General features: G+C 40.1%; 1 long non-coding RNA gene across 4 annotated transcripts; it reads right to left on the bottom strand.

Annotated features, from left to right (window-relative positions):
- Nucleotides 1-2,624: 2,624 nt before the first annotated feature.
- On the bottom strand, nt 2,625-23,214 carry LOC140515603 (uncharacterized). 4 transcript variants are annotated; one of them, XR_011971102.1, is made up of 4 exons: nt 17,933-23,214; nt 8,177-8,229; nt 6,263-6,344; nt 2,625-5,073 (listed from the first exon to the last, which is right to left on the bottom strand). It is a non-coding gene; the product is annotated as an uncharacterized lncRNA (long non-coding RNA). The 4 variants fall into 4 exon arrangements; XR_011971098.1 differs by lacking the exon at nt 6,263-6,344 and having other exon boundaries at nt 17,933-18,026; nt 20,595-23,214; XR_011971101.1 differs by having other exon boundaries at nt 6,263-8,229.
- Between the last annotated feature and the right edge of the window lie 1,962 nt (nt 23,215-25,176).

Below are 25,176 nucleotides of genomic sequence, written 5' to 3'. Positions count from 1 at the left end.
TAGATTCTACTATAGCCCCAAACATTTGCTCTGTATGTGTCTCTGTGCCTCAAATGTGGTTCGTAGAAACACTGTATTGTAAGATTCTGTTTTTTAATCCATTCTGCTACTCACTTCAGTTTTATGGCAAAGTTCACCCCATCCTTTTCTCTCTCTTACCATTCATGCTGTCCCTCTCCATAAGTATTTTGCTTCTAACCATTGCCTCCCCCAGCAAGCTCTCTCTTTCATCAGCGCCTCCCCCCATTTCTTGCTTCCCTATAAGGTAATATCTGTCCCCAACTGAGTGTTATTCCATTTTGAGCCAATTCTAGTAAGAAAATGGTTCAAGGTGATTCACCTCTCCTCACCTCTTTTGCTTCTCTTTTATGTGAGATAATTTACCCCAGTCTATGTCTCCCTTCCTTTTTCACCAAGTGCAAACTTACTTCTCATTACATTATACTCAACCCACACCCGGATCCTCTCTTCATGCATACTCCTTCTAATTGTCCTAATAGTGATAAAGTTCTTAAAAATTGCATGTTTCATGACAAGGCTGAGCCAATAAAATAAAGATGACAATTCACCCTGAATAATTCTACTTATTCAATGCTAAAAAACCAAAACTACCAAAAATTATTTTATAGGGCTGGAAAAAAATCATAACGTTCATCTGGAAGAACTAAAATATTAAGGGAATCAATGAAAACAACTGAAGGAAGGTGATTTAGCTTTGCTAGATATCAGATTGTGTTATAAAGCAATAATCATCAAAATAATATGTTACCTGATAGGAACTAGAATGATAGATCAATGGAATACACCAAGTACACAACACATTATAGTAAATTATCACAGTATTTTGGTGTCTGAGGAACACAAAGATGCAAGCTTTTGGGACAAAAATTCACTATTGGACAAAAACTTCTAGGACAACCGGGAAACAGAATAGCAGGAAGTATGCATAGTAGTTTCTCAGTTTTTTTTTACCAAGATAAGGTCAAAATGGGTGCATGATTTGGACATAAAGAAGATATCAAAAGGAAATTAGGGGAGCGTGGAATAATTTAACTGTCAGATCTATGGAGAAGGGAAGAATTTAGCATGAAACAATAGATAGAGATCATTATGAAATTTAAAATGAATACTTTTTGATGATATTAAATTTAAAATTTTTGCACAACCCAAACCAGTGCAACCAAAATGAAAAGGAATGCATAAAACTGGGAGGGGGGAAAAGTGTCTCTAAATGACCTTACTTCTGAAATATATAGAGAACTGAAGCAAATTTATAGGAATATAAATCATTCTCCCATTGATAAAAAGTCAGATATATAAAAAGGCAGTTTTTAGAAGAAGAAATCAAATTTATCTATAGTTATAGGGAAAATATGCTTTAAATCACTATTGGGTAGAGAAATGCAAATTAAAACAACTCTAAGGTACCACGTGATATCTATCATATTGGCTAATATGACAGAAAAGGTAAATGATAGGTGTTGGAAGGGATAAGGGAAAACTGGGACACTAATGCACATTGATGTAGTTGTGAACTCATCCAATTTGAGAGCAGCAATTATGCCCAAAGGAATATAAAACTGTCCATAGTCTTTGATCCAACAATACCACTTCTAAATCTGTACCACAAAGTGATCAATAACAAAATTATAATATGTACAAAAATATTTACAGCAGCTCTTTTTTGGTGGTTAAGTATTGGATATGTATAGGCACCAATCAGAGAGTGTTTGAATGAGTTTTGGTATGTGTTTGTAATGGATTATTATTGTGTTGTAAGAAATGACAAGCAGTGGTGTTAGAAAAGCTTGGAAAGGCTGAAATGAACTAAGAATGCAAAGTGAATTGAACAGACCCAGGAAGACTTTGTACACACAAATAGCAGTACCTTATGATGAACAATTGTGAATGATTTTGATCCAAAACTATTCCAATGGACATATGTTGAAAAATGCTATCTGCCTCCAGAAAACGGACTACTGGCATCTGAATACAGACCTCTTCTTGGGTAGGTAGGGGTTTGAATTTTCTTCCACAAAATGACTGATCAGAAATTGTTAGTTGTTGTTATTTGTCCTTTGTTGTCAAAAAGGACCGTGATAACAGGGAGGTGATGTCACGTTATGTAAGTTAATTTAAGGGAGGGAGGGCCAGCCTCACATTCTCCTCCAGAGCCATCTTGGTCTAATGGCAAGGTATATATCAGGATGACTGGAGATGGCTCTGGATGCAAGAAGAGGGAGAGCTTGGCATTGATTGATCAACAACAGATTCCAGGTCAAGCCCTACTTGTTCATGGTTTGGGCCCCAATTGGTTTAGAGTGAATGTAAATACAATTTTTTGTTTCTGTTTTGCAGAGAAACCCTGAGAGTCTTCCAACCCACATTCATTTTTTTAAAGCAATTCAAAGCCATTCTCTACCTCATTTCTTACCTAACCTTAATCACTGAAAGGACATTGTCTCAGTCAAACTGAGATCTGGGAAATATGAAAATGTTTTACATGGAGTGCCCTTGAATATCTGTAAGATTGGAAATTTCCATGACTGGGGAACCCTGTACCAGCCCCATAACTGTGGGGTATTGTTTTTTATACCAAAAGAATAGACCAATGTTCTTCAAACTGATTATAAGTAGCAGTTTAATCAATCATTATGAATACTTACAAAACAGGGCCAATGTTCAGTTTGGGATGGCAGCCACCCAGTTCAGTGGATCCCCTTAAAAGACTCCCCAAATCCCCAGGGTAATTATAGAAAACAAAGGAACGAGGAGCTACAGAGAGTATCACTTCTCATTAGTGTATGTTTATGGTTTTCTGCTTAGTAGTGGGCTTGGGCTTTAAGCCAGCATTATGCCCGTACATATGTTTGGTTATTCATCATGTACCAGTCACATATGGGTCATGATATTCTTATCATAGCTTTCAGCAATCATAGTATCTTAAGTTATGACTCATTGTTGATGTGATCATTCACTCAGTATTTTAAATTGTGACAAAGTTTTGATTTCTTAACATGTCACCTTGCTCAAGCTTCCACCATTCACAGAGTTCAAGTTTTTATGGCTTTTCACTTTTCACTGTATTTTTGGTTTTTCCCCATTTGGGACCCCAGAATCCACCACTGAAAAGCTGCCAGTATGTTCTTTCCAAATGTTGTCTGCAAGGTCCCTGGGGCAGCTGTATATTAGGGTGTTTAGAACCTTTTTGGGTACAGTCAGGGTGGTCTCTTTGGTAAGTGTAAACCACACAAGTAATATAAGCACAGACACGAAAAAAACTATGACCAATGAGGACATTATCACAATTGTTACAATTTTCTTCAATCCCACCACTGGGTAGGTGAAAGAGGAACCAATGGCTTTTGGGGATTAATGGGAGAGCTGAATTTCGGAACTTAGTACAGGCTAGCTGAGTTTCTGAACTGGGTTCAGAGACAAATAAGCATGGCTTGGGTGGTTTTACAACATATTATGGGTGAAAAAATAGAATCAATTACAAAATGAGATCAGAACAGTTTGATTTTCTCAATTTACCCTTTTTTTTTCTCAAGGAGAGGCATGTACAACGATGATCATCAACCCACCCCCAAAATCCATTTAATTAATAAATTTCTTCTTGGAATTCAGCTTCCCATGTAGTTATCTGGTTTCTGGAACATCTTTTATTGGGGTAATATCAAAAATTTATTGTCCTCAGGGGCAACTCTTCATCAGAATTGTTTTTCTGGTTCCCAGTTCTTGGTGGAGACCCCTTAGATGTTCCTGCCAAAATACTTTTCAAAACAGATCTCAATTCAAATTAGTATAACCTCGTAAATGTTACTTCTCCAATAACTATACCATACTGCAAAAACTACTTTAAGCCTTAGAGTTTTGATCTTAACAAGGGAGCCTCAACATAGGAACCCACAGTTTGCTTGAAGGTTCAGAAAATTTAGGTTTTTCACATATGCCATTTGAATCATTTACATCTGACATGCAGAATTGTCTGATCTCGTCATCTTTTCAAAAGTTTCCACTCTGATTCCAATTCCTTTAGAAAGATCAGATGGTATTGAGGAATCAAATCTATATAAGAAAATACAAGTCACAATATTCTTGCGTGTAGAAGTTTTCCAGCACTGAGTTCAATAGTTACACAAATGAATTTACTTATAAGAAGCTGACTTGACTCCAATCAAAATTAAAGACTTAAAAAGATACTTAAATTATTAATTCCAAAACAGTGCAGGCAAGTAAGTTGTTTATAATAAAATGTGTTTGTACGAAATTAGTAATAAACTTTAATGAAATTGACTTTTCTATGAATGTAACACAATAAAGGGGCCATTACATCCCTTTAAGAAAATTGTTTGTACTGAAATTCTGCTCCCTAAACCAAACTGAAGATGTTTTTGATTTCCACCCCACAAATTAATAAGTAGATATCTTTGTTCTATAAATATTTTTATCTTTGCCTAGGTGTCCCCATATTATTCAGAAAGGATGAGCTATTTGAAGGACTATTTCACATGAAAATGTAGGCAGGCAGATGACAAGCCTGAATAATCATTTACCTAGTTGCTTGGGATATGGAACAAATACACATTCAGATTAAAAACAGCAAGATCTCACATACTTGTATTGTGCTCATATCTTTTCTGACCCCTTCTTCTCATTACAAGAATTTCTCATAAAAGAAAAAAAAAACAGGGACAAGATTATAAATACATCAAATGAGTCCTTTAGGCTTAAGCCTAAGGGCACATATATGACAGGATAAAACTTCCTCAGCTGTGTTTGATTTCAGATATGAGTCACAGTTTAGCAACCAACATTATACTAATAATTCTACCTCACCACCAGATGCAGGAATAGTCAGGTGGGAAACATTCATATTTAAAAGAACATAACGAAAAAACTGAGTCAGGAGGATCCCATCTTAGCTTGATGCCAAGGTTGTCCTCTTGACTTTTTGCCAGATGCAGACTTCTACCTGTAACACTTAAGGATGACATTGCCTCTTAGTAACTTGTGGCATTTCTCTGGAACGATAGATTGCTGACTTGATGATTCATCAGACAGATATACCTAAATTCAAACGTCAAAATAAAATCGGTCACATTCTCAAAAATTTTTACCTCAGATGTCAAGTTTCACTAATCATAGCTTAGGGTTAGATTCAATTATATTTTACTGTCATGGAACTGCAATAAAAAATACAAATTCATCAAGGCTTATTACATGAGAGGTTTCACTGAACATATTTCACTTGTTTTCTTTTTATCTCAAATTTAAATTTGAGTAGTGTAAAAAACAATAAGTAATAATTTCTATATCATATGTAAGCTTGCATATCTAAGGATTTGCACGTCAAGTTAATTGTTTATGAAGTCCATAACTCAAACAAGGTGTTTCCCAGGACTGATGAACATGCTCACAGAGATAATTTCCAGAAACCTGGAGAGCTTACAAAATAAGGGGAATTGATAGGGACTCTAGAGAAGGGGCTGATCCTGATGCCCCTGCTTGTCTGTCCATACCATGATATGTTTTTCCTCTGCAATGCCACGTATTTTGGCTAGTCCTTATTTTCTCTCTAAGTTTGTTTTTTTTCTGACTGAATTTCCCCCATATACTTCTATGGCTATCCACTTGTCAGGATGTCTTTTCGGGATCACATATCGCATCATGCATTCTGCACCAGCATCTGCCAGAGCAGAGAGGATTTGTTTATTTTTTAGATCCCAGTATATGGTAACTGCCACAGAGAACCTCCAGTCACCCTATATAACCCTGTATTGTAGGTGACCTTGGCCGTCTTTCTAAGGGAGGGGAGTTGGAAATATGCCTACTATCCACCCTTAGAGCTGCTGTGGGCTGTGATCTTTGACACCATTGCCCCCCCACACACACACACACATCCAGGGTGGAATAGAGTAACCGTACTGCACACCCTCATACCCCAAGGAGGACTGATCTGAATGAGCAGAACCAATCCAGATAAGGCTTTCACCTCATCTCCTTTCCACACAAAGTAATCAATGACCAGTTTTAGGTTTTAAGATTAAAACAATAGCCTCAAAATAGTTTAGTTAACCACCTTCATAAGTGATACCCAAATTATTTTAGTTGTAACTTCCTCTTAACTACAGGCAAAGGTGGAAATAGTTCTCCAAATGACAGTTATAAAACAGTATAAAGCAGAGTTAGTGGGGCTGATAAAATGACATAATTGGTTTTAGACAATTTTTCCACTTTTAGATTATGCTTGACTTACCTGAATAAATTTTATCAATCTGAAGCATTATTATGTATTTGAAACTTGAAACAAATCCATTATTGGTCAGGTGACTTCAGTCCTGTTGAATGCATTTCCAAATTATCTTTTACCAAAAATCAGGCATTTCATTACCATTGGCATCGTATATTGGTCACATCTAATTAAGGAGCTAATAATAATAGTTAGCATTTATAGTGTCTACTCTATGCCAGGCATTGTTTTAGGCACTTTATACTTTTGTGAAGTAAACCGAGGTTTAATAAATTTAGTAACTGAGGTAAGTAACTTGCTTAAGGTCACCCAGTTAATAAATTTCAGAACTATGTATTTTCCCAGTTTGTTTTAGTGTCAAATCACATAATAAATTCTAAATTATCTTAAAAATAGGAGAGACACTATTTCACTTAAAGTGTGACAACAATGAATTTAAATACCTCGATCTGTGTTTGAAATGGTATTACATAGAATATGTGATTATGATTTTAATACTGTCTCTAGCATTACGTTTTACACAAATGTTACTTACTCCAGTCATTTCATATTATGGAGTCCACTATTTCCAGCCAATCCACTGTCAACGATTATAAAAGGGACAATCTGGTATTGAGATTTAATCTACCGCAGTTATCACACTTAAGAGCATGTTTTGATTTAGTTCAAATCTTGGTTCCACAGTCTCAGAAGGAACTCATAGCTTATCAATTTGCTCATAGCTCTCTATGATTTCTTAAAATAGACAGGGGTCTCATAATTTATAGTTATATTTCAAATTTTAACATATACTAAATTAAGGTTATTTTTAAATTGACCAGTACTTAAATTTAATTTGTAATACTCTTTAAGTTCTAACTAGATATTCCAATCAAACTTAGTTACTTTTTGATTGTTTGCCAATTCATACAAACCTTTCCCTTTTGTGTGAGCCAGGAAAGGGTTAAGTGTCACTTCTATTCCAAAGTGTAGCCTCTTCCCTCTCTTCACCCTGAAGGTTTCACTGACAAAACCCTCAAACTCATCTCTTTATAACCAGCGAAGTGACCTTCTCTGAATAAATCTGTCATTCTGGGGGGAGGGGGGAGAAGATTCCTCTGTCACTTTTTTCTTCTCTGTTCTTTTGCACCCCAGAAACTGGCCACAATTCAAGAATGCAGGGGGAGATAAAGAGTATTTTTTTAACTTTTAGGAGTTTAATTAACAAGACACAGAAAGATTTGCCAGCACGTCTTGTTTCTTGCAAATTCTGCTTCTACTCAGATAATCTTCACTTCGCTAAGTATATTTTTGATTTCTCTCTCCTCTCTTCACCCACCCAAGTTGCTGCAGTGAGAGAGAAGGAGAAGGAGACTCTATCAAAATTACATGCTCTGTTGCTTTCCTGTCTACATGCTTAACTCCCTTCAACCTGGCTAACTGGAAAACCAATGTCTGTATGTGTTTCTTCTAACTGCAATTCCTCCAGCAATTTTCTGTTCTTAGCCACTGAGTCTAGGAACTTGGCAGTGGCTTTTTGTTCAGTGATATGAAAAAGAGCATGTCTCATATCTGCCACTACTTGTCGTCCTTCTTTTCCCAACCTAATGGAACATGATTCCATCAGAAGGAACTCTAGCGCTTCTATTGTTTTCAGGTTATCCTCACACTTACATGGTGGTCCAAAGATGTCCAACACAGGACCACTACCCCCACATGGAGGCCATCTAGGAATCCCTCCCTTCACCTATCTCCTACTCCTTTGGTATTCCCTTGGTATCCTACAGACAATGACAATTGAAAGGTCCAGAAATCCTCTGGCTAGGGAACCCTGTACATGTCCCATGACCATGGGGTGCTCCTTTTGATAGCAAAGGAAGAGGCCAAGGATCTCCAAATTGATTATTTGCAGTACTTTAACCAATTGTTGGGAATACTTACAAGACAGGAGCAATCTTCCGTGTGATATGGTGGTCAGAGCATTCAGTGGATCCCTGCAAAAGATCCCCAAAATCCCTGTGACAATTAGATAAAGCAGGCAAAGGCAGGAGGACCTAGAGAATGTATCAGTACTTATTGGTGCATATTTTTGTTTTTCTGCTTAGCAATGGGCTTGGCATTAAGCCAATGTTATACTCAAACGCAAATTTGTGTATTGATCATGTACTGGTCACATAGGGGTAACAATCACCTTGTTACAGCTTTTATCAATCATAGTATCTTAAGTTATAATTCATTGTTTATGTGATAATTCCTTCCCTAAGTTATGGCTTTTTCACCATGTTTGGGCTTCCACCTTTTACAGGGTTTAAATTTTTATCGTTTTTCACTTCTCACCAATTGAGACCCCACAATAACCTTTAACAGATCACTCTCAAGGAGAAAGAAAGGCAAAGTGGGATGGATACAATATGGAACTCAAAATGCAGTAAAGGCCTTATTTTTCAAACATATAGAGAACTGAGTCAAATTTTTAAAGTAGGTACCATTTCCCTATTGATAAATTATAAAAAGAGAGAACCAGTAATTTTTCAGTTGAAGTAACCAAAATTCTTTACAGCCATATGAAAAAATGCTCTACTTCACTAATTATTGGAAAAATGCAAATTAAAACAATGCTGAGGTACCGTCTTATACCTATTAGATTAGATAATAGGACAGAAAATGGGGGGATGTAGGAAAAATGAGATATTAATTCAATTATTCCATAGAGCAATTTGGAACTATGCTTAAAGGGCTATAAAACCATACATACCCTTTGATCTAAAAATAAAACTACTAGGTCTGAATTTCAAAAGAGATTTTTTTTTAGAAAATGGAAAGGATCTATACATACAAAAATATTTAAAGTAGCTCTTTTCTGGTAGCAAAGAATTGGAAACCGAAATGATGCCCATCAATTGTGGAATGGCTGAATAAACTGGGTCTCTGATTGTGATAGAATACTATTGTGCTATATGAAATGGTGATCAGTATGCTCTCAGAAAAAAAAAAACAGAAATATTTAAGTAAATCAAAGGAAAGTGAAGCGAGTAGAATCAGGAGAACATGGCACACAATAGCAGTAAGATCATAAGATAATCAGCTGTGAACATCTTAGCTATTCCCAATAATATAAAGATCTAAGACGACTCTGAAGGACTTATGATGAAAGATGCTATACATCCTCAGAGAAAGAACTGATGGTGTCTGAATACAGATCAAAGCATATTTTTTATCTCTATTTTTCTTAAGTTTTTTGGGGGCTACGTTTCCTTTTACAACATGACTGATATAAAAATATGTTTTGCATGACGACACAAAAATAACCTGTAACCAATATCTTGCCTGCTCAGTGGGGGAGGGTGGGTTGGGAAGGAGGAAGGGAAAGAATTTGGAACTCAAAGTTTTAAAAATTAATGTGAAAAATGTTTTACATGTAAGTGAAGAAAAATGAAATGTCAAATACATATTAAAAAAACAACAACATAAGTGAACCATTGCGCAGACCCTTTACAGAATGTGAATTAACTCAGGGACGTGGAAAAGAGAAGAGGCAAGAAAGGGATTCTACCCCCATGGAAGTTGGGCCAGTATGTGGCTCAAGGATAAGTGGCAGTTGGGAACAGAGAAGAGCAGGAGGAGGAACGCATGGCTGGTGGCCACATGAGAGCCTAGCTGGAACTGAAAGGAAGAATATGCAGGCAGGCAGAAACATAGGGGCCAGAGAGGGAAGCATTCAGGAGCAGACTGGCTACACACAGTGAGGACCAGGGATAGAAAGGTGACATGGATGGACAACGTGGATGGACAAAATATCAAAACGTGGAGACCAAACTCTTGGGCAGGTGGGCACACTGAAACCAAGGTCTCCTCTCTCAGCATTGGAGGTCTCAAGCAAAGTCCCAATCCAGTAGTGGTGGTGTCATCTCTCTGCAGGTCTGTTCTTCTGCTTTTACTTGCAGTATTTTTTTAGCTTTTCTTTCCAGGGTGGGGTGGGTGGGTAGTAGGAGGCCACAGAGCTCCAAGTTGAGGGGAAGGAGCAGTAAGAGATCCCAGTACATTATAGTAAAGTTTACATAGATGTATGTTCGGAATGCAGATTTCTTACAGAATTCTTCACATAAAGTACAATTTGTATAGTGTGAATTTACATAAAGCAACATGTGTCTGTACTCCTTTCTATTACCATTCACTTTTCTCCAGAAATCTTTCATGTCTAAGTTTTCTAAAATTCTACTATTCTTAACTTCTTTCTTAATTATTTTATGATTAGGTTTATCTAGCTCTCAGAGGGAAAAGTTGAGGTCCCCCACTATTATAGTTTTACTGTCTGTTTCTTTCCCTAATTCCTTTAACATATCCTTTAAGAATTTGAAACCTATGTCCTTTCCCAAACTTATATTAACTGGTGATATTATTTCATTGTCTGTGTTTCCTTTCAACAAGAGGTAGTTTCCCTTCTTACGCCTTTTAATAAGGTTATATGTGCTTTTGCTTTGTCTGAGGCTATGATTACTGCCCCTCCAATGTTTACTTCACCTGAAGTATATAACAGTTTCTGCTACTCTCACCTATTTTAACTCTGTGGTTCTCTCTTGCTTTCAAATGTCTTTTTTTGTTTAAAAAAAAGAACAAACCTATTGTTGGATGCTATTTTCCAATCTATTTTGCTACTTGCTTCCGTTTTTTGAGTGAGTTCATCCCATTTACACAGTTAGGATTACTAACTATGCATTTCCCTCCAACCTATTTTTTTTTCTTTTCCCGCTTCTCCCTCTCTTTTTATCCTGTCCCTACTCTAATTTCGGTTTTGCATATGACCGCTGTATTCTTTTATCAACCTACCCTTTTATCACCACGTTTTCTTTCTCTTTTCCCATTCTCTTACCTACCTCTACGGTAAGATGGATTTTTATGACCAATTGAGTAAGTATATATAGATACAGACATAAGTATATAGATATTTTTTGAATCAGCTTAGATGTGACTGAGGTTCAGACCTTGGCCACTCCCTCCCTACCATTTTCCACTGCAGGGTAAAAGCTCTTCCTTGCACATCTATTTTATGTGAGATCACTCCCCACATTCTTTCTCTCCCTTCTGCCTCCTCTCAGGGTATCCATATTTCTCACCTATGCGTTTATTTTACATCATCCTGATATAACTGGTTCACTCCCAAACCTTCTTTCTATGTGGAATCCTTCTACCTCCACTAATAATAATAAAATACTTCGAAGATATGTGTATCATCTTTCCTTATAGTAAAATACATGATCTAACTTTGTTGAGTTGCTTACGATTTCTCTTTCATATTTACCTTTTAATGATTCTTTTGAGTCTTGTATTTGATTTTGTCTTCGACTCTGGTCTTTTCATCAGGAACGCTTCAAAGCCCTCCCTTGATGTTTTTCAGGGAGAGCACGACAGTAGTAACTGTTACGTTCACAGAGAGAGTGTCTCCTGCCACAAATGTCTTTTCCTCTGAGTGTTCAGAGAGTAGATGGGCTTCCCTAGAGAGCAAGCCTGGTGTAAGAAAGAGACTGAAAAAGCCTCTCTGGGCAAAGAAATCAACCTTTATTAGGAGAAACAAAGGTGGGGTCACAGACCGTACTGGACGGACTATCGACGCCACCTAAGTTTCTCCTAAAGGTTGGTTTCTTTGTCCAGAAAGACTTCCCAGTTTCTTTCTTACACTAGAATGCTCCCAGAGAGAGTGGCTGCTGCCACCAGTATGTTTTTCCTCCGAGTGTTCTGAGCTTAGATGTGCTTCCACAGAGAGCGATCCTGAAGTAACTGGAATGTTCCCAGAAAGAGTGTCTCCCACAACAAATATCTTTTCCTCTGAGTGTTCAGAGAGTGGATGTGCTTTGAGAGAAAGTGATTCTGCAGTAACTGGAATGTTCCCAGAGAGTGTGTCTCCTACAGCAAGTATCGTTCCCTCCGTGTTCAGAGACTAGATGTGCTTCGACAGAAAGTGATCCTGCAGTGCCTGGAATGCTCCCAGAAAGAGTGTCTCCCACAACAATTATCTTTTCCTCTGAGTGTTCAGAGAGTGGATGTGCTTTGAGAGAAAGTGATTCTGCAGTAACTGGAATGTTCCCAGAGAGTGTGTCTCCTACAGCAAGTATCGTTCCCTCCGTGTTCAGAGACTAGATGTGCTTCGACAGAAAGTGATCCTGCAGTGCCTGGAATGTTCCCAGAAAGAGTGTCTCCCACAACAATTATCTTTTCCTCTGAGTGTTCAGAGAGTAAATGTGCTTTGACAGACAGCGATCCTGCAGTACCTGGAATGTTCCCAGAAAGAGTGTCTCCCACAACAGGTATCTTTTTCTTCTTTGTACTACATAGTTATGTTGACTGTTTTTCCCTCCTAAAACAAAAAAAATACCATTTGTCACATGGCATGGCTCTCAGGGAGGAGGAAAGGGAGGAGGAGGGATACATGGGATACCACGATGTAAGATACAGAAAATACCAATAAAAACTATTTAAAATGAGGTCAAGGGTATTCATGGAGAGGTAGGAAGGGGAAAGAAAAGGGGTTTGGACATGCAGAGTGATTTCCTTCCACTTCTGCAGCCTCAGGATCAGGTCTTGACTTCAGACCTCCAGTGCTGAGAAAGGAGACTTTTGGCTGCTCTGCTCATTTATCCATGTTGCTGGCATCTGCGTGTTTGACTTCTGTCCATCCACGCTCATGCAGTGTGTGTCTTTTGCCTGTTGCCTTCTGTGTATTGCCATGCCTGAACTCCACACGTCTGTCCCCCGCATGTTCTTCCTCACAGTTCTGGCCAGGACATCATGTGACTGGCCCAACACCAGCCTGATCCTCTTCCTGCTCTTGCTGCTCTCTCCCCAGCCCCCATAACTCCTGGCCCCCTCCCTTCACAGGCACAAGATCCCCTTCCTGCCTTCCTCCCTCTCTTGTATCCAAGTCCACAAGAAAATTCACATTATTTTGAAATAGTTCTACTTAGAGGTTTACCATGGGGAATGGTCCACATTGGTAAAACCAATAACTGTCTATAGTTGATAAAAACAAAAAAGGCAGCATATCGAAGAAGTGAAAGCAGTTTGACAGAAATTTGATAGGAGATCAATACCTCATATCACATTTCAAATTAAAATATGAAGGAATTCTTGAATTAGACATGATAGATAAAATAATAGAGTGATAACTGATAAAATTATAACTAAGAGATGTAAACATAATCATCAATAGTTATTCTGGCTTATACCTACAACTCACTAATTTATTCTCTCTATAGCTGTAGATTAAGTTCCTCCTATGGGCACATAGGGAGACAAGTAGCCATCCTAATTAAGCAATCAACAAGCATTTCTTAAGTACTTTCTGTATAACTGGCACAGAGCTAGGTTCTGGAGATGCAAACACTTTAGATGAACTATGCCCTTGGCAGCAACTTGTACCTAGAGCTCCTCAACTAACCAATCATACTCCAGCCCCTAACTAATAATCGACCATAAAACCATGCAGCATGTACCATTGCTCACTCTGGAGTAACGTCAGAGCTAATTAACATACTGCCTTTCCCACCAGCTAATCCTAGGCACTTCTGCCCTATAAAAGAATTGAAAACTTTCACCCTGGCAGGGCCTGCTGCCTTGAGGGAAAAAAAGCTGTTGGCTGCATTACCCCTGAATAAAGGCCTTTGTTTGATTGGGAGACAGTCTGAATGAATACTTTCCAGATGACACCACAACAGCTGCCTTGCCCGTTTAACAGACCCTAACCACTAGAAGTTTAGGTTCTAATGAGACAGAAAATCCATAAAAGTATATAGAGAATAAATGCAAATAAAGGCAAAGTACAAGGCAGTCTGGGAATCGGGCCTCTCGTGGTTGGAATCAAGAACAGTTGCATGGAATAGGTGATGCTTGAACTGTGTCTGGATGGAAGAGAGGCATTCTCTGAGGCCTCAGGATAGAGGGTCACTTGCAAGGTCAAGAAGGCTCAGAGTTCAAGTCCTGCCTCAGATTCATGCTAGCAGCATGACCACAGTCCTCTAAGGGCCCCTGACCACTCTGTAAAATCACAGACACCTTCAGATGGGTTGCCAATCTTACTGAGGAGGCAGAAAGATGAAAGAGTGCTTGACTATGACTTTTTCTTGCCCAACAACACATAACATATAAGTGCCTGAGGATGGATTTGAATGTAGATCTTCCAAACTCCAGGCCCAGTGGTCTAACCTGTGAATTGCCAAGATGGAAACATTCAGAGATCCCAGAAGACTGTTGCCAAGCCACTGTCCACAAGTCTGTCTTGAGGCTTGGGAAGGATAAAAAAGAGATCATTCTCCATGCACTGAAGTTTGGCAAGTGCTTAGTCCCTTCCAAATTCACCACCCACTTTGAGGAAATGCTCTAGTTGCTCTACCTGAGTTGGGAACTCCTGAAGTAGTTTTACGTTTGGGAGCAAGACCTATCACCCCACACAGAATGTAAACCTCGATTGGTGTAAATAGCAAGAGAAGTTTCAATTATCCCATGGGAAAACTTGTACTTGACCAGCAGTCATCCCTGGCTTTTCTCCTTCTTAGTTCTTTTTCCGTACAATACCTGACCTGATCCCAAGGGTGGTGCGAGGATCCAACACTGTCCTGTTGCACCACAAGGCTGGTCTCATGGGCAAATTCACTTCTACAACACCTGGACAGTCCCCTCTAAACCCAAACGCAGAGATCAACTTTAAAGTTACAACATAGGCGGGGAAATCGGCAAAAAAATTCAAAAGAAATGAATGTGAAATGGAAAATTTTAACTGTATTAAACTGAAAAGTTTTCACACAAACAAAACCAATGCAATCAAGATTAGAAGGAAAGGAAAAAGCTGGAAACAATTTTTACAAGGGTCTTTGATAAAGGACTCGTTTCTCAAATAAATTGAGAACTGAATCAAATTCATAAGGATACAACTTATTCCCCAGTTGTGAAATGGTGAAAGGATATGATAATCTAGTTTTTAGATGAACAAACCGAGTCTATCTATAATAACAGAAAAAATACTCTAAATCACTACTGATTAGAGAAATGCAGATTAAAATGACTCTGAGGTACGTTTTCACACTAATCAGATTTGCTAACAAAACAGAAAAGGAAAATCATAAATGTGGAAGGGAGTGTGTGAAAATTGCGAGACTAATACGTCATTGGTGGAGTTGTGAAATGATCCAACCATTCTGGAGAGCAGTTTGGAACTATCCTCAAGTGGTATAAAACCGGGCATATTTTTGATCCAACAATATCACTGCTAGGTCTATATTCCAAAGAGACAAAAAAGGGAGGAAAGACTTCCTATTTGTACAAAAATATTTGTTAACAGCTCTTTTGATGGTGATAAAGAATTGGAAATTGAAGGAATGCCCATCAATTGAGGAATGACTGAGCAAGTTGCTGTGTATGATCATGAGGAAACATTCCTGTGCTACAAGAAATGATTCTTTTTCAAAGCTAAATTCCCCTTTCTGGAAGCTGGAGAAAGGAGAGATGACTAGACTTAGTGGATAAGTTCCCTTATTTTACTTCAGCTGGAGCTTGAGTGTGAGTTGAAGCATGTAATCCTCTAAGGTTGGATGTCCCTTTCTGACAAGTGCAGGATGAGGTATGTGGGGGTGGCTTCTAGCGGCAAACCATAGGTTCTTCTATCCCAGTCTTATTTCAAACTAGACCCTCTGAAAGGAAGCTTTCTTGTTACAAAATGCTTCAGCTGTGTGGCAAGGACTTCTTTGGTAATATCACTTTGCCTGCTAAATGTTGCTAACAGTATGTATTTGGATTAAGAAAGCCTTGAGAAAAGAAAAAGAACACTAAGGAAGGGGAACAGGGTAAAAGGAGAGAGAGAATAAATGGGGAGGGAATAGGATGGAGACAAATACAGTAAGCAACAACTTGAAAGAAATTTTGAAGCAGCTTTCTCTGATAAAGGCCTCATTTCTCAAACATATAGAGAATTGAGTGAAATTTACAAAAGCAAGAGATATTTCCCAAATGTTAAATGATCAAAAGATATTATGAACATTCAGATGAAGTAATGAAAGCTATCTATCACCATATAAAAATGTTTTAACTCACTAATGTTGGGAGAAATTTATATTAAAACAATACTGAGGTAATACCACATAATTATTAGATTGACTAATATGACAGAAAAGGTAAAGGACACATGTTAGAGAGGACATGGGAAAAATTAGACATTAAAGCGGTGTTTATGGAGTTGCAAACTGATTCAGCCGTTCTGTAGAGCAATTTAGAACTATGTCCAAAGCACTAAAAAAGCACATATGCCCTTTCCCCTAGCAATACCATTGCTAGGTCTGAATCCCCAAACCGATAAAAACAAAAACAAAAAAGATTTGTATGTACCAAAATATGTATAATAGCTCTTTTCTGGAGGCAAAGAATTGGAAATTGAGGAGATGCCCGTCAATTGGGAAATGACTGATCAAGTTGTGGTATGTGACTATGATGGAATACTACTGTATTATAAGAAACAATGAGGAGAATACTCTCAGAAAAACCTGGAAAGGCTTACATGAGTTGATGCAAAGTGAAATGAAGTACGTACAAAGTAACAAAGCAATATTGTAAGATGATCAGCTGTGACTGACTGTCTTAGCTACTCTCAGCAGTACAATGAACTAAGACAACTCTGAAGAAATTAGAATGAAAATTGCTGTAAATCCCCTATAAAAAGCTGATGGTGTTTGAATACATTTTGGTCATGTCTGAATACAACCAAGGCGTAGTTTATTTTGCTTTCTTTAGTTTCCTCCAGGTTTTTTTGGTCTATGTTTTCTTTCACAGTATGAGTAATAAGTAAATATTTGCAGGTCTACCCACGTATAACCTATATCGAATTGATAGCCTTCTTACTGGAAAGGGGTAAGGCAGGTAGACGGAGGGAAGGAGAGAATTTGGATTGTAAAGTTTTAAAAGCAAATGTGAAAATTTGCTTTTACATGCAACTGGGGAAAAATAAAGTACTTAAAAAAAAGAAAAGAAAGCCTGGTAGAAGCAAACCAGGATCTTCCCGCACCAACTGAATTATGTTCAAAACAAAATCTGTAAGATTGCTGTAATTTTTCTATTGTTCTTTTCCGTTATAAAAATAAACCCTGTAAATCACTACTTTGTCACTAATTGCTGAGGAATTAGTAGACCTGACTTAAGAGGAAACAGTGAGCCATTACCATGAAATCATTATTTATTACTTTGGAAAATTTGTACCTCAAAATTATTTTCTATTTCAGATAATTAATTTTAACACACTGAAGGAGCAGCAACAGCTTTGGGAGCTCTTAAGTCAGAGATAGTAAGGGGAGCCAACCATTGGTTGGAAAGAGATTACTGGGACACTTGGGTCCAGATATAAGATTGAAATCAGTTTGGATACAAAGTAGACGCTTACCAACTGGGCAATGACTAAACAAGGCATTGAACTTGAATGTCATCCAATACTGGTACTATGCTGTAAGAAATGATCTGTTTGATGAGTACACAGAAGTATGGAAAGATCTTTGTGACCTGATGCAAAGCGATTTAACGAAAACCAAGGAAACAGTATATGTACACAGTAACCACAACAATTCAAATAGAAAGAGTGAGAAAAAAAGAATTAAAAATACTTGTAACAAAATGTTAAAAACTCAAGTGATATTGAAAAGGAAACATGAGACAACAGTATCACTCTACCCCATCCAGGAGGTGAGAGGTCCACAGGTATTACACATTGCACACGTTTTTCCTCTGAATGCATTGATCAGTTGTGCTGGGTTTTCTTTTCCTCCTGGAAACAAAACAAAAAATTCAATTTGTTACATGGAGCATCTCTTAAGGATAGGGAGAGAGGCATACATGGGATACCCCGGTGATGGAAGAAACAGAAAACATCAATAAAATCTTTAAAAACAGGTCAAGTATATCAAGAGAAATAATGGGAGGAGGGGAAGGAGGAAAGAAAGGGTTTTGAGGTAGTGATTATCAGTAGCAGATCTCAAACTATACTACGAATCGGTGAGTATGAAAACAATTGTTCTTCTTGTCTGACTTTTCCTGACTCCATTTGTGGTTTTGTTGCAAAGATACTGGAGTGATTTTCCATTTCCTTCTGCCGCTTATGACAGATGAGAAACTAAGGGAAACAGGGTTAAGTGACTTGGTGAAGGTAACACAGCTATTAAGTGTATGAGAACAGATATGTGGGACACCTAGCTGATCAGAAAACAACTGGAACTCGTTAAAATTTGCCAGGTTGATCAATGGGAAAAATTAGGAATTCAACATACAGAAGAAAATAAAATAAAATAATGTTTTATTTTTTAAAATGAGATAAGGGAAAAGCAGTTTGCATTTGATGGGACATCAACACCTCCTACCACCTACCAAATTAAACTACAAACAGATACATGAATTGGGTGTAAAAGCGGAATCAATAACAAATTAGAGGAGCAAGGAAGAAATTACTTTTCACATCGATGGATAGGAGAAGATGTTATGACAGAACAAGTAACGGAAAATCACAGAAAACAAAATGAATGATTCTGCTTCGATAAAGTTGAAATGCTGTTGCACAAACTGATAAAATACTGATAAAATAAGGAAGGCCACAGTTAACTGAGGAAAAATATCTTTGCAGTATAGTTCTCCAGGGACTGTTGCATGTGCAAGACATAAAAGGAGGTGATTTAACTTTCCAAGATCAAAAGCCATTCCCTAACAGGCCAAAGGAACAGGAAGTTTTCAAAGTATGGAATCCAAGCCATCAATAGCCCTATGACAAAATGCTCCAAATCTCTCATAATGAGAGAAGTGTGCATTAAAACAAGTCTCTTCTTTCTGCCTGTAAATCATAGAGGTTCACAGGTTCAGGGGCAGTCCCCTCTCTCTGTTCCACAACAAGGTACACGGAAAAGCCTCCTTTGAACAGGTTCTGGTTAAAACCAGAAAAAAAATAGATATACCATTAAATTAAAGGACATCAAACAAAAGAGATGCTATGGAGAAAAGGAGGTGAAGTGTTCCTAGACTGTCTTCTCTCTCCCGAGACTCAAGGAGGGGGAGGGGAAGGAAAGTGGGTGAGGGGCACTCAGAACTCCCCCTGCTTGCCGCACCAACATCCTCCTCCAGACAAAGAAGACTTACACTCAATAGAAGGTGGGAGGGGCAGACACTGTGAAATCATTGCAGAGAGGCGCTAATCTCCTCTCCGAGAGGAGGGGGAAGGGAAGAAGGAAAGAAGGAGCCTCTACCATCAGGCCCAGAGCAGTGGGGAACACCCCCCCAACCCGAGGCTTTTCTTTCATCCCCCATTACTAGGAGACTGGACCAAAGTTGCAACCTTCACCTGGAGGTGGGCACAGGGCTAACCAAGCTCCCAGGATCCTGAGGACGGGCTGCTGGGTCTAGGGGTGGGGGGCAGCAGCTGAGCTCAGCTTGGGGTTGTGGAGGATCAGCTCGTTTATGGAAACTGGGATGGGGGGGACAAAGAAGGAAGGGGAAGCATGAACAGCAGAAGGGTGAGGACAAAGAACGGAAGGGGAGGGCAAAAAGGGTAATGGGAAGGACAAAGAGGGTAAAAGGAGGACAAAGAGGGGTGGGGAAAGGTCAAGGGCTATCCTGGACTTCACAAAAGGGAAGACAGAACACAGTAACTGCGGCAGCGTCTTCAAACCAGCAGCCCTTGAATGGGCCGTGGATTCTTCACATCCCCCAGAGCAGTGGAGGAAAGAGGGGACTCTGGGAAAGGGGCAGGGTTCTGCCTCCTTTCTCCAGGTAGGAGGAGATAAAGATCAGGCCGGAAGGCCAAGGACAAGGGGGGCATCCAGTGAGGCAGTGCGTTTGTTCCCGCTGTTTATTTGTGGGTACCCTCGTCTAAATCCTATGTCACACAAACCTTCCAGAGCCTGGATAAGAAGTAGCCACACTCTCCTTTCCGCCTCAGTCTCCTCTATCAAGTGATTTAAGAAATTTCTTTGTAAAACTATTTCAGATTTGGGGTTTTGTTCTCTCCAACACCAGCTGTCCTGCCACTGGTGAATTGGCATAGTGGAGAGACCTAGAATCAGAATCACAAAACCTAGACTGAAGTTCTGCCTTACTCAATGTACGAACATAGGGTAGCCACTTAAACTCTCTAAAGCTCATTTTTCATGCCTGTAAAATGGGAGCAATATTTCCTGTACCAAGTAAATTACAGTGTGGTTGTATGGTTCAAATGAAATTCTTGCAAAGTACTTGTCAGATCATATGAAGGTGTCCAATCAAATTCTTTTCATGGTACAAATATATTTTTAATGCCTAACAAAGCTGTGGGAATATATACACACTAATATCTTGTTGTTGGAGCTGTGAGTACCTGAAAAGGTACTTGGCCAAAAAGGCCAAGATCTCCCACCGCATCCTGGGATGTCTCCAGTCATCTTGCTGAATATCTGGTCACTGGATCCAGATGGCTCAGGAGGATAAAGTGAGACTGGTGACCTTGCACAGCCCTCCCTCACGCAAAACAAAGTCAAGTGCAAGATATGTCATCATTTCTCTGACGTCACAGTCCTCTTCGAAAACTAAGGATGAACACAACCTGGAGCTGTGAAATGACACATCCATTTTGGAAAGTAATTTGGAATTAAGCAAAGAAAGTAACAAGAATGTCCAGAAAGCTTTTAAATTTGAAACAAAGACTCAATGAAACACCAGGGAAGCTGCCGATAAGAAAAAAGTTCCTATATACTCCATAATATTTATAACAGCCCTTTTTGTGACAGCTATTAATTGGAAACAAAGTAGATGTTCACCAACTGGGAAGTGATTGCTAAATAAGGCATGGGATATTAATGGAATACTAGTATAGAGGTGTAATAAATGATGTGTGTGGTGAGTATAGAGGAGTATGGAAAGATCTTTGTGAACTGATATAAAGTGAATTAAGCAGAGCCAAGCAAACAGTATGTATACATGGCAATTGCCACAACTGAAATGGAAAGAATGAAACTATGAAAATTAAAAAATACCCGTAAAAATGTTTAAGATAAAATAGGACTGAAAAAGAAACATGGGACAACACCATTACACTAGCCCATCCAGGAGCCGTCACACGTTGCACACCTTTTCCCCGAATGCATTGATCAGTTTTGCTGGCTTTTCTTTTCCTCCCTAAAACAAAACAAAAAATTCATTTGGTTACATGGCATGGTTCTTAAGAATGGGGAGAGGCTGGGATACCCTGGAGATAGAAGAAACAGAAAAAAAATAATAAAAACGTTTTAAAATAAGTCAAATATCTCAAAGGAAATTATGGGGAAGGGTAAGGAGGACAGAAAAGGTTTTGGGAATCTCAAACTACATTACAAATCAGTGACTATTAAAAGAAATGTTCTTGTTGTTTAGTCTTGCCTGACTTTTCCTGACCAGATACTGGAGTGATTCACCATTTCCTTCTGCAACTCATGACAGATGAGAAACTGAGGGAAACAGTACTAAGTGACTTGTTGAGGGTCACACAGTTAGTAAGTGTCTCCGACCAGATTTGTTCTGAGGAAGACGAATCTTCCTGAATTCAGGGCCAGTGGGACACCTAGGTGCCTGGAAAACAATTGGAACTTGTTAAGATGTGAGAGGTTCATCAGTGGAAAAAATTGGTTATGCAATGTAAAGAAACATACAAATAAAATAACTTAGTGTCTAATAAATCCAGATACAGCAACTGGGAGGAGGGGAAGAAGGGGTGAACACACTATTTATAAAAAAAGCGATGGAAAAAGAAAAAGCAGTTTGCCAGAAATTCGGTAGGACATCAACATCTCATGCCACCTTTCAAATTAAACTACAAATAGATTCATGAATTAGATGGGAAAAAGGAATCAATAGAAAAATGACAAAACAAGCAACAGAGAGACGCAGAAAATAAAATGGATGATTCTTCTTCCATAAAATTGAAATGTTTTTGCAGAAAGAGGTCAGATGCATTCAAAATGAGAAGGGTAACAGTTAACTGAAGGGAAAAATCTTTGCGGTAAAGTTCTCTAAGGACTGTTGTATGTGGGATGTATAGAAGGAACTGATTCCAGTTTCTAAGATTAAGAGCCATTTTTTAATAGTCAAAGGAAAAGGAAGTTTTCAAAGGAAGAAATGGCAGCTACCAATAGCCCCATGACAAATGCTCCAATTCCCTGTCAATGAGAGAAATACACATTAAAACAATTCTCTTTTCTTTCAGTCTGCAAATCATAGAGACTCGCAGGTTCATGGACAGGCCCTTCTTTCTGTTCTGCAAGGTACATGAAAACTCCTCTTTTACCAGGTTCTGGTTTAAACCAGAACAAAAACAAATATGTGATTTAATTAAAGAATGTCAAACAAAAGAAATGATATGGAGAAGAGGAGAGAATGACTTCCTAGAATGTGTCTTCTGTTCCTAGCCCCAAGGTATAGCAAAGAATCAGAGGGAGGGAAGACAAAGAGGGGAAGGAAGAGGCCAAAGAGGGGAAGGGAGGAGAAAGGGGAAGGATGGAAACGTACATCAGAGAAGGGGAGGGAGCGAATGTCTGCAAATACTTCTCCCTGCTGGTCTCTACCGCACCCCATCCCACCCCATGGCACCCCACCCAAGTCCCAGATCTCCAGACAAAGGTCTGAGCAGGTAGAAAGCCCCAGGCAGGAGCAGACCTGGAGGAGAAGACACACACAATTTCACCACTAAATACACACACCCATATAACCATACACCAACATGGAGAAACACACATATACGCGCACACACACACAAATGATCCTGTCTAGAGACAAAATACACGCCTAAGAAAACGTATCGATCCTCCCAAGACTTTCCACCCCCTTCCACGCATCTTCCTGGGCACTAAACAAAGCCAGCTGCAGAGAGGGAGCGGGGCTCATCTTCATGAAAAGGTTGGGAATGGGAAGGAAAGAGAAGATAAGGAGAAGAAAGGGAGGGGCTGAGGCAGGAGCAGGGATTTGGCACTTACCTAACTCACAGACATTTAGACACTAGCAGGACCTTCGGGACTGGTCAGTCTGGAAGACGTGGGGAAGGTGGGGGGATGGAGGGAAGAATGGAATGAAGAGGTGAAGGGGAAAGGAAGTGGGTGAGTGGCAAGCAGATCTCTCCCTGCTCACCCCACTCACATCTCTCTTGCAGACAAAGAAGACTCCTGCTTTATAGAGGTTGAGATGAGGCGGGAATTGTGACGTCACCGCGGGGAGAGGCTAGTCTCCTCCCAGAGTAGAGAGGGGGGAAGGGAGCGGTATCTCTGACATCAGGCCCAGAGCAGTCGGGAGCCCCACTCCCACCCCAGAGCCATTTTTTATCAGTCTTCATCTCTCAAACTGGCTAGGGGAGGGGGCTGCAATTGCACCCTCCACCTGGAAGTGGGCTCAGGACTGACCGGGCTCCCAGGATCTTGAGCTCAGGATGTAGCGGCTGGGGAGGACCACAGCTTAGCTCATCTTGGGAATGTGGAGGACTGGCCCCTTTATGGAAACCGGTAGGAGAAGGACAAAGAGAGGAAGGAAGAGGACAAAGACAGGAAGGAGGAGGGCAAAAAGAAGAAGGGAGGGGCAAAGAGGGGAAGGGGAGAACAAAGAGGGGGATGGTGGGACAAAGAGGGGAAGGGGGAATGCAAAGAGAGGAAGGGGGACAAAGAAGGGAAGGAGAAGGACAAAGAAGGGAAGGGGAAGACATAGGGAGAAAGGAGGGCAAAGAAGGGAAGGAGGAGGGCAAAGAGGGGAGGGGTAGAACAAAGAGGGGAAGGCGTGACAAAGAGGGGAAGGAGGAGGACAAAGAGAGGAAGGGAGAGACAAAGAGGGGAAGGGGGAAAACAAAGAGAGAAAGGGGGACAAAGAGGGGAAGGAGAAGGACAAAGAGAAGAAGGGAGGGGCAAAGAGGGGAAGGGGAGAACAAAAAGGGGAAGGAGGAGGACAAAGAGGGGAAGGAGGGGTCAAAGAGGGGAAGGGGAGAACAAAGAGGGGGATGGTGGGACAAAGAGGGGAAGGGGGAATGCAAAGAGAGGAAGGGGGACAAAGAAGGGAAGGAGAAGGACAAAGAAGGGAAGGGGAAGACATAGGGAGAAAGGAGGGCAAAGAGGGGAAGGAGGAGGGCAAAGAGGGGAGGGGTAGAACAAAGAGGGGAAGGCGTGACAAAGAGGGGAAGGAGGAGGACAAAGAGAGGAAGGGAGAGACAAAGAGGGGAAGGGGGAAAACAAAGAGAGAAAGGGGGACAAAGAGGGGAAGGAGAAGGACAAAGAGAAGAAGGGAGGGGCAAAGAGGGGAAGGGGAGAACAAAGAGGGGAAGGAGGAGGACAAAGAGGGGGAAGGAGGACGACAAAGAGGGGATGGGGTAGTACAAAGGGGAGGGACAAAGAAGAAGGAGGACAACGAGAGGAATGGAGGAACAAGAGGTGAAGGGGGAGTACAAAGAGGAGATGGGGGCACAAAAAGAGGAAAGGGAGGGACAAAGAAGGGAAGGGAGAGGACAAAGAGGAGAAGGAAGATGACAAAGGGGGAAGGGGGGACAAAGAGGGAAATGGGGAAGAAAAAGAGGGGAAGAAAGGATGGAAATGCCCACCAGAGGAGGGGAGGGAGGGATTGTCCCCAAATGCTTCCCCCTTGCTTGCCTCTACCGCACCCTACCCCACCCCCACCTCCCCTCGCCCCACCCAGTCCCAGACCTCCAGACAATGGTTTGAGCAGGCAGGAAGCCCAAAGCAGGAGTTCAGGAGGAGAAAGCACACAGTTTCACTCCTCAACACGCACACCCATACATACACATACCCTCACCAAGAAGCACACACACAAACACACACACGGGCATACACATATGATCCTACCTACAGACACAGTACACGCATAAACAAAGGTATCGATCCTCTCAGGACTTTCCACCCCCTTATACACATCCTCCTGGGCACTAAGCGAAGCCACTT

Source organism: Notamacropus eugenii, chromosome X (assembly GCF_028372415.1).
Source record: "Notamacropus eugenii isolate mMacEug1 chromosome X, mMacEug1.pri_v2, whole genome shotgun sequence".
NCBI classification, from domain to species: Eukaryota; Metazoa; Chordata; class Mammalia; order Diprotodontia; family Macropodidae; genus Notamacropus; species Notamacropus eugenii.
This window is presented reverse-complemented; position numbering and strand designations above follow the sequence as displayed.